We start from the raw sequence: 11,315 nt of genomic DNA, 5'->3' as shown, positions 1-11,315 counted from the left end.
GGATTAAACAAACGATATAATGTGTTTTATTAGTGAGCTGTAGATGTGTTGGTATGCAGACTTTACTTAGTTTAGCTTTGGACAGAGCGACGATAGCTTCACTCTTCATGCTAAGCTAAGCTAACCATCTGCAGCCTGTAGCTTCATATTTAGTGCACAGACATGTGAGTGGTATCGATCTTCTCGTCTAACTTTCGACAAAAAAGCATTCTAAACGCCTGCATCACCGCTGTCTGTTGTAGAACTCATGCAACGTAAATAAATAAACCTCCAATCAGTTGTTATCAAGTGGGCCAAGTCGTACCATATATCTGTGAGTGTGTGTATCTGATTTTCAATATTATCTGTCAATAATGGCTGCATGGTTGGAGCCGAGTCCAGTGCTTTTTGAAGACCATTATTATCACTGGACTTTCCTTTGATCAGCTGTTCATGTGGAATGGACTTTGTGTGTGTGTGTGTGTGTGTGTGTGTGTGTGTGTGTGTGTGTGTGTGTGTGTGCAACAGGCCAAGGGTCTCTCAGTCTGTGTTATGGCTGCATTTGTACCTACAGTATTTCCTTACAGATGAACGGATGACTGCGCTATATGAATATGTTCTGGCCCAGTTATGTGTGTAAATGTTTAGCTTTCAATTTCCTGTCTTTAGATTCAAAGGAACTGAAAGTTATTTATCGAAATCTATTCAAGAGACAAAAGTACCCACAACTGCTGGTTAGAGTTGGAAGATCTGTAATCTGAAAGGGATTAACGGGCAGACATGCACTCCTGCATACATAAACATAATACTGACACCCGCATGGGAGCGCATGGACAAACACACACATGTGCTGCCAAATCTACAGACAGACCAAAGAGCAAAGATCCAATCAGGAAACACGCTTGATGAAAACAAGACATTTGGGATTTTTTTTTTCAGTAAAATAGTAAAACAGTCCCTCCTGAACGCATAATTCAACCGAAACCCTGGAGGAGGAGCAAGAGGGAGAGAGAGAGCGTGCACCTGTGTCCACTGCAGACTCCCTAGACGGACGTTTGGTTCCAGATTTCTGAAAAACACAGTAGCTGCTGTTATTCTAGGAGTCAAATTAGCGGACGGGCCGCTGAAGGTTGGAGAGGCCTAATTTAAACCAGTCTGGCCGCTGGGGAGCAAGTCGTGCCGCAGAAACAGGATTTACTAACTGGTACTCAATCCCCGTTTTAATGTGCACCGCTGCGATAGAAACAGAGGATATTACTTAGACTGAGAATTTGAATTTAATTAAGTTGGGTTTTGTTTGAAAGCGAGAAATTGTGCTTTGTAAAACAGTCTGTTGGCAGGCATAATGTCTGCTTCAATGTCCAAAACTCACAGAGAAAGACACCGGGCCACTTAAAAGCACAGTTGGATTTGGGATTTTTTACTATTTTTCTACTTTACCAGTGAGAAGAAGTCATGGCTGCCTTTTTAATGTCTCAGCGTGCATTTTTTTTTATGGTTTGCTGAATGATGAGATGGGAAATCTGTTTTAGCGTAATGCATGCAAGTATAGCGGTAACATAATAAAACACAACTATTCCTGTAAGTGCACACATTACAACAGTAACGCTTCTAATCGTGCTGTACAATTTGGGTGGGAGACTTTTTTTTCCAAACCATTACTTAGAATTTTTAGAGGGCTGCTGTTCATTACCTGAAAATGTCTCTGGTCTCAAATGAAAATACATTGCGGTTCACGGCTGGCTCAGCAGTGAATTACTTTGGTAATTGGTTGAATTTCTTGGGCTTGTGCTTCTGGAAATGGTTTCAGCATACCTGGCAGGCGTTTGCACGACGTGAAAGTCATTTCCTGGAAAGACATCCAACACGTTCTGTCTGTGTCCAATATTCAACCTGTTTCAGCACACCACCTCACTGCCTCCCCGCTTTCCTCCTCTTCTTCTTCACCAGCCTCCCTCATCCTGGCTTCCACATCCTTTCCTCCATCCCTCTATCACATCTTTTTTTCTCTCACGCAGTTTTAAAATGATAACAGTGGCACGTTTACCACTCATTATCATTTTCTGATCAATAGCTCTTTATGGTTTTCACATAGAAGTTGACAAAGCCCTTTGTCAATCTAGTTGGTTGAAATGACAACTGTTGCTATCTTTTATCAGCCGTAGCTAGCAAATTAAGCTAAGTTTAGTTCCGTGAGTTGATGTTATTTTTTAAGTATTTCCAGCAGATTTGTTTTAAAACAAGAATCCTGTAACACAGTCTTATCTACGCATTTGGTGGTTACCTGTTGTGCGAAAAGACTGAGGCTAAAGCTCCATATCCAAGGCAAAAAGTCAATTTTCGAAGCCTGACTGGCCTGCTTTGTCTGGTTAGGGTTGCTTGGCTATGATCGGACAATCATTGTTCAGGGGAAGTCTAACACCTTTTTCTCCTGCTGTCTCCGTATTTCATAAACATCCATGACAAACTACTGATTCTGCTTTAATCGCTCCAGATTAAAAAAAGGGGGAAAGAATCCCAATGTTGCTGAGCATCACACAACTTTAATTGCACACTCCAGCTGACAAAGATCAAGGTTGAATCTTCTCTCTTCCAGACACCACTTGGAAGGAACTCGATGAGGCAACAAGCCACAGACAAATTGGTTGAAGCCAGTATAGGCGGCTTTGACACCCTCGGACACAAAGTAAATCACAGCGAGGGGTTAACGAGCACGTCAGACTGACACTTATGAGGAGGAGGCAGGCTTTGGGGTTGACACAAACATATGAATGCATTTTTCCCCCATCAGCACCGCCACTAGTGGCCACAGAGAAAGAGTTTGACACCAAAAACAGCCTGTGCTCCAACACCCCCCCCCCCTTTCCCCGTCTCTCTCGCTGTCTGTTGTGTTCCCTCTGGAAGATAGATATAAGAAGATAGATATCTAAGATATCTATATATTAGATATAATTACCTCTCCATCATGCTCGGGAAAGCAAAACAGTGCTCCGTATCTCCATATAGGAACGGTGGCCCAGTCTAAACACAGCCGCTGTATTGTTGTGCCTAGGCCTGTGTGTGTGTGTGTGTGTGTGTGTGTGTGTGTGTGTGTGTGTGTGTGTGTGTGTGTGTGTGTGTGTATGTGAGCTTGCATTGGGATAAAAAAAGAAGCAGATCTCAGCGTGTGTCACCAGCAGGTTGCACACAGAAGTGGGTCTCTTTGTCTGTGTGTGTTTTCATGGAACGAAAGGAAGTGTATCATAGTTTTTGTGTACACATCATCGGCTTTGGTTCACTGTGTGTGTGTGTGTGTGTGTGTGTGTGCGCGTGTGTGTTTGTCAGGCACTGAGCATGTTGGCAAACCTGATTGTGGTTCCACCAATTGTAAATACCCACACACACACATTGGGAAGGAGGGAGATATTCCAGAAAATAAGATAAACACTGAAATCAAACAGACAAAGAAAAGATGTAATTTGTTATGAAATATATTGAACTTAGAGTCATTTCGCTGGCAGACAAACATGCAACACAACCTCAAGTCTGCCGACCATGGAAGGAACATATGTAGACCAAAAACCAGAGGAGTACTTAGGATGTTCTTGGTTTTATCTCACCGCAGAACAGAACATTCTGGAGAAATGTCTACTTCAGGTCATCACACTGAAAAAAAAAGCTTTTCCAAACAACTCAGTGATAAGCAAATGCCAAATTTGGGAGTGTTTTGCCAACACACACTGAAGTGTGTGTTGCACTCTCACTGGACACAGGCTGCTCAGGGGCATGAGAACTGGTGTTCGGTTGCCCCCTCCCCCCCTTGTGTGGTAATCAGAGAACAGTGATGAAAGCTCCTGACAGAAAATAAATCAGCGTTTAACAAACAACAAGGGAATTTTAAGCCTGTATACGGTTGGAATAGGAGGTACATAAGGTCACCCATTAAGGTGAGAGGGTGTCGAAACTCACAAATCTGGGAATCACCAAGTTTCAAGTGAGAGATGTACAAGTCGTGAGAGAGGTGGAAGGAAAAAAAGAGCAGCGTAGACCAAGAAAAATGAAAAAAAACAGATGGGGAGATTGTGAAAAAAAGCACTAAATTTGAAATCTTGCCTCCCTTTGGAGACCCAGCTCTGAATGGCGTCCAAAAACGTATGAGCTTTTTTGAACAAATAGCTGACATGCCTCAGAACAGAGGTTGTTTATCTTGGGATGGAGTGAAGGGGGAGAGAGAGGAGGGATGCAAGGAAAGCCTGGGAGAGAGAGGAGGGGGAAACAGGAACAGAGAGATGGACAGGAGGATTTCAGCAGATTGTGCAAAAGGAATAAAAGGGAGGCAGAAGAGAGAGGCGATGCTTGGGAAAGCGGGCTGTTAAAAAAAAAAAAAAAAAAGAGTTTCGGCAGATCTACCAAAATATTATTTTCCTTCTGAAACTCAATGCAACAATCAAGACAACAGGTCCAAACTGAGATTTAATGTAATCTCATGTAATGTAAACACAAGTCAGTCACAAAGTGGTTTAGAAAGAGAGCAGAGGACCGGACAACACCATGGAGTCTGCAGGAGAGTTAGTGACGGACAGAAGAAGAAACAATATACGAGTGTCAGCCTTCGCACTCGTCTACAATTGTACAAAACACAATTTATTCTTGTATCTTAAAAAAAGGTTTTCAGGCTGACGTGCTGACATCAATGCAGATAACATATCAACTAAGATAACAGCATTCAAAAAGCATGACTAACAACAGGCAGATTTCAACAAGAGAGTCACTGAAACAACAGGACTTTGGATCATTTACTCAATAAACACCTCTATTACCAAGGCAACCTTAAAAGCTCCCCACGAGTAATGAATCAGGCACCCAAACATGTTCACATTACAAGGTTAGATTGAGTCCATCATTGAACTAAGGCCAATTACAGAAAGTAAGGGAAACATTGTCCATCTATCTCTTAGAATGTTGCACCTTAAAATCTACAAGAAGAAAGTACAGCGCGACCATCTAAAAACGCATTGTCAAAGCTTCACCCTGTAAAGTTGTTATGGCTAGCATGTTAGCAAACACATCACACGTCTATATCCAGCAGACACGTAGCCACATTAGCATTCAATGTGAGATGTGTCTCAGCCACCTGACCAATGCTAGTCCAATATTAACTCGGCCGTTTTGGTCTCCACCGACTCCTGAGGGAATTAACAGACTCTTTAGCTGCTAAATGCTTCACTGTGTTCACCAGCTGGTCGTTAAGCAGATTTTTTAAGTTTGGCTGAAAACATCTGGCTGTTGGAAACGATACTGGTGAGAGCGGTGAGGCTGAACCAAATCAGTAAAGGTATAAAAACCAAAACAATGAGCTTGAAGGCTGAGGGGAACTGCTGAGTCATTGGATTGTGACGTTCATCGCTACGAGACACCTCCATTGTTAAGACAAAAACATTGAGAACAGCAGCTTTAAAGCACACGACTGGTGTCTATTCTATATTGTTCTTATTGTCAGAAAATCCCAAGTGTCTCTCAAAATGTTGTGACTTCACTACTCTGTGGCTCTCAGCCCCAAAACCATTGTTCCCTACTGAGGATGTTAATCAGATAAACTAATAGGTTTGTTTTTTCAGCAAACGTAACTCAAAAAGGAGTGCATTGTGCATTTGTTGGGAACTATTTTCAGCTGGGGATTAATACACCAATTGGTGCTTTCGTGAGTATTTACAGCTGACCCAAAATACTATTGTATTCAGAAGAATCAGTTCCATATTTTGTGTATTTTCTGCCTTCTTCTTTGAACTAGACAGACATATTTATGTTTTGTGTTAGCTGTTTACTTGCATTCTGAAGGTGTGAGTCTGCGGTTATCATGTGGAATGCTTTAACGAGAACTGGTGTAAACCAGTCCAAAAATGTGATTTTCTGTAAGAAAAAGGAGCTTGTTGATTCTGACTGGAAACTGGGTGGCATTTTTTTTGGGACACCTGAGCCAAAAAGCCAAGAGATTTGGTGAACAAATATCCACAGTGAATGTCTCTGAACCTGCCAAAAGCACGGTGAAGCCTGGCCGTGCCAGCGCCAGCCCTCCATAGTGTGGGCATAGAGAAGTGGAGACAAGACAGCCAAATACAGACACACACGGGCATGGAATGCAGACACACACACATACACACACCCACCCACACACACACACACACACACTTATCCTCAGATGCCCTCTGGTATCGTATATAGAGGCATGTGTATTAAACTGTCTTTGCTTAAAGGACATATTAACTTAATAACAGACAAACAGTGCAGAACATTCCCCCAAAATAACATCAGAATTAAATCAGTGTGAGATATTGTTCAAATGGAGGAATGAACAGAGAGACACTGTGGAGACTGTGAGGTAAACCTACTGATTGAACACGATCGGTTTCAAATGCAGCAAAGCGGCCTGATTGGATGGATTATAGTAACGCGTTAATGCTCTGGGCCAATCAGGAAGAAGTATACTGGATTCATTCTTAAACGTCCTGTAAAATATGTGGATATTTAAAAATATATTTTTTGTGGATATTTATTTATATGAACCAATCAAGCAAAGTATTTTTAAACGTGAGTTAACAGAGAACGACTTAATTCTCGTGAGATGAGGAAGGGTGTTGTCTGAAACAGTGAACGATGGCGGCTTTCCAGCTAGTGTGTTATTGTGTTCACTTCCGCCTCCCTACGTGTGAGTTCCACAGTGTGTGTGTTTGTGTGTTTGTGTAAGTGTGGTACCAAGGGAGAAGTGTCATGTGGCCGCGGTGTCATGGGTGGCGGTGTATGTTGGCAGACTTACAGGCCACCTCGGAGCTTTAATGACAGACAGACATGTTAGGAGCCATTGAGGACGGCGTAAGGATGCTTCTGTTCCTGTTGATAAGACACTGTTTCCTGTTGGACAGGTCAGCGTCGGATACATGAGGTGTACGCTTTATGGGACTACAGCTCTAACAGCCGATCGCTGAGGTTTGGATGTATAGCTTTGCTGCAGTCAGTCAAGGAGCAGTTCATTTAACTGAAGTTGAATCTGGTGACATTCAACTGTAAACCCTGTCAACTGTTACCTCAACAGTATAAACTTTAAAGGAGGTCTGGAGTAGAGGAAAATCCACTCATCCCTCCGATGTAAACGCTATAATGTGGATTCACCGTGTTTGCTCAAATGGAATTCATGAATGAATCATGAATGGAGTGAAATACAAACTGTATTATAAACAGCAGATAGTTTGCCGTTTGTCCAGTGACTCACTAGACTCAACTCTGGTTTCCTTTTTAGTTGAATCATCACAAACATGAGCCAACTGACGTCATGTTTTTCAGGGTTTTAAGGGATAAAAGTTTTCAAAGAGTGACATGGAAACATTGTCAACAGACAATTTTCAGCCTCCATTGTGAGGAAAACCTGGAATTATTATTTTTTTTACAGGTTTTAAAACACAAATATGTATCGGCCTACAAATCCACATCCCCCATGTGTTGGTTACAATTTGACAGTAGGCCAATCTGTATCAACACAATCACTGAGAAAACGTATAGCTATTATATTCATGAGGCTATTATGTTATAGGCTATCTAATTTACATGCAATACACGTAGGATTAAAGTAATATTTATACATTTTTGGTAAATATTTATTTGGTTTCTTGCTGAGAGGCAAACAAGGAGAACAATAACACCTTCAGATCTGACAATTAGATATGAAGCTAGAACCAGGGAACAATTCGATTAGCTTTGACTGAGTTATAAGATATAACCTGCTGGTATGAAGTTGCCTTTGGACAGAGCTAGCTGTTTCCCCGATGCCATTCTTTATGGTACGCTAAGCTAACGTCTCTTCGCTGTAGCTTAAAAAAAATGTAAAAACAGATGACAAAAATGACAACTGCATGCTCATACTATCAGCAGATGATTGGTTATATTAAAAGCTACTGTTATATTTGTGTTAGTTTAAGGCACATACAAGCCACAAGTGAAGGTCAGACATTAGATTTAGGTTTAAATGGAGTCACATCAACATGTGGGTAGTTAAACATTAAGCAGGCAAACTGAGTCACCATGATAAAAAAAGTCATAATTATGTATTTCCCTCTTGCTAAAAAGTCAGCAGATACTCAGCTGATCAAGTCTGATGATCAGCACTTGACAGGTTTGCACTCTCTTGAGCAAAGCGTCATTTCAACCCACACACGTGTCTTTTTATGGAGCATCAGAAAGTGTTCACATTTGATATGAGAGCCATGTTACAGCGCCACCTAGTTTTGGCTGCAGACGCAATGTTTACTTTTCGCTTGAACCCGTGTTGACAAGGCGCGCGGTATAGAGACATCAAGCTGAAGTGTGAGGTGTGGGAGTTCCCGGCGGGGCTCTCTGATGGTTTCATTGGTGTTTGACCGACGGCCCGCCCCCCTTTCCTCATCCTCCGCGCTGCACCGCTCAGCACACCCGGCGCACTAGCGGGACAGTCCGGCGGCACCACCAGCTCCCTCGGACCGCACGAAGCTGAAATACATGGAAAGATAATTTAACCGGACCCAAGCAGTCTCCTTGCTCTTAGTGTCGCAGTTTCCGCGGGGTGAGTTAATATTATATTATATTCATATGAGGTGAAATAACTCCGTAATGTTCTCAAAAAGAGTCTGTAAAATTCAGTGATAAGTTAACGGGGACTTTATGCTACTTTCATATTGAATGTTATCATATTCATTTAGAGACTTTGAGAAAGTTTGCAGTAAGTAAGTGCACTGAATGTGTTGGAACTTTTTTGGTGCATATGAAAAGTTTATCGGTACAATGTAATTTCATCATCCAGGGTTCTATTTTATAAAGAATATTCTATAATATCCTATAATATTTCTGAAACATTCCTTACATTTGACTGTGATATTTGTATTGTATCCTAGATAAGTATTGTTTGTTGAGGGAATAACAAAAATAACAACTTTTGATATAAATGCATATTTTGTGATTAATTATTAGCAATGCTGCTTGTTTTTTTCCTATGCTTAAGATATGGATGAATTAAAAGGTGCTGGGGGGGGGGGGGAGAGAAGCCTCCTGCTGACCAGAGAAAGAAAGCAAACATATTAAGTCTATAGTTTCAGATAAGGCGATACCATTAAGTATTGTAAAAATGTTGACTGAGACCAAGCTGTTATCAGACATGCTGTTAATGGTCATACTGCAAGTTGTTTTTAGTGTTGCGAGAGTCTCAGGTGTCTGACGTGAAACTCAATCCGCTGCGCTCTGTGTTTATATTCAGCAGCAGCAGCATATTCTTGGTCAGAATAAACTCTGCCACTGCTTTGATTTTTTTTTTTCTGTCGCTCTGCCGTGCAATTACAGCAGTTGCACGACACAAACCGTCAATTTTTCAATACATGTCAAACAATGACGGGGGTGAAGTTGAAGTTGGTGGCCTTGAGGTGCTTTAATTACGGAGACAAACGGGCCGCGCAGTGTTGGACTCATTACAAGCTGGGGGCAGTGGCCTCTGACCCCTACAACCTGCCAGCGAGCCAACAGGGAGGCCACCGTGTGAAATACAACACACACACACACACACACGCACACAAACATTGATTAAAGAGCCTGTTGGCCTGCTAAAGCCCGCCAATAAAGCTTATCAATAAAGAAAGCTAGTCAGCTTCAGTGATAATAACACAAAATCCAATACATGCATTGATGAGCTCAGTCTTCCTTACTGTGGAGCGGTGCGCTCTGTGACTTTTCCATGTTTAACCGGCTCTGTAATTCCCCCAGTTAGTCTCCCCAGAGTAGGCGTGCAGTATATCCTCCTCGAGTTCATGCTTTGATATTTCTAAGTCGGCCTCCTGTATACGCACTCAGCTCAGCCAGCAGCAGATGACTAACACATGCATGTAATATGTTTCCTGTACATCCCCCTCATATGATTTACCCTAATGATACAGTACTTGATGAGTGCAGACATCCCTCCCGTGGTTTTCCTGCCCATTCCTTTTTTTTTTTACCTGAGTTCAACATTCCTCTGAGGGTGGCCTTTTGTGACCTTTGGGTGTCATTGACGCAACCAACCATAAAGGGGTTTAGGTGCAGAGGTGAGAACTCAGAATCCAGCTGCTGTATTTGTTTTCACACCACATGCTTTTTTTTTTTTTGCCACACATGATGATGATGTTGGGAAAACCGCTCCATCACGGTCTGCCAAATGGCCACAACTCACTCGTCTAACAAGATGGTCCAACATCCCCCCCGGTAGAGGAATACGCCAAGTTTTTCTCATCTCATTAACACACTTAAAAAGTCACTATTTAGCATCTCACTTCAGATATTTTAGGATACAGATGTTAGTTGACATGTGAGGACATTTTTGACCAAGCCACCATGATTTTTAAACAGCTCATGTCTGGCTGCTGTCCAAAATTTGACTGCATGTGAACTTTTTCCGACGATGATTGATGTAAACGGCTATGAAGCTATAGCTGTTCTCCCTGAAACTATACAACATGAAACTCTCTTGTAGAGCCCAATTAATACTGGATTTCTCAGGCTAATATCAATCTTTGACAGTTAAAAAAATACAAAATATCAGCTAATTTCTTGCCGAGGGGTACAGAAGAAAAGATCAAAATCACTCTCATGTCTGTACACGAAATATGTTGCGACAGCTAGTTAGCTTAGCTTAGCACAAAGACTAGAAACAGGGTAAAACAGCTGTCCAAAAGTAACAAAAATCCATCTCTAAAGAAATATTTTAGCAGATATAGCCCTGTCAGCATCTTTAAAGCTCACTAATTAACATGATATCTTGTTTCTCAGTGTTTCCAGTCTTTGTGCTAAGCTAAACCAGCTGCTGGACGTAGCTTCATATTTATCGCACAGATCTGAACGTAAGCTAGTGTGTGTCATCTCATAAACTCTCAGCAATCAATCGTATTTTACAAAATGTCAAACTATTCCTTTAAAGAGTTGTGGCTACAGAGCCGGACATATACTATCAGTCATGTACATGCGTCTGGCTGCAGTGTCTATGTTCTATGCTCTCATCACTTAACAGTTAAACTGACCTAAAGCCTCCTTTAAAGACCTATAATGAAGAGAAAGGGGGGGGGGGGGGGGGGGGGGGGGGGGGGGGGGGTGCATGTGTGAGCAGAAGCAAGGGAGAAGAAAAGAAGGAAGAGAGTTTATGTATGAGCGCAGAAGAGATATAAACTGAGAGAGAGAGGCAACAAAGAGGACAAATTGGGACCGCCGGTTCCAGCAGATGCAGGAAGCAGAGAGCCTCGGAGAGTATGGATATTTGTTGGAGCATGGAAATGTTTTCTTGGCTGAGGAGGAAGTGTAGCCGTGTTTTGCTTGGA

The sequence above is a fragment of the Anarhichas minor genome, unplaced genomic scaffold, assembly GCF_050575085.1.
Source record: "Anarhichas minor isolate MPS153535 unplaced genomic scaffold, ASM5057508v1 ptg000017l, whole genome shotgun sequence".
Taxonomy (NCBI): Eukaryota; Metazoa; Chordata; class Actinopteri; order Perciformes; family Anarhichadidae; genus Anarhichas; species Anarhichas minor.
This window is presented reverse-complemented; position numbering follows the sequence as displayed.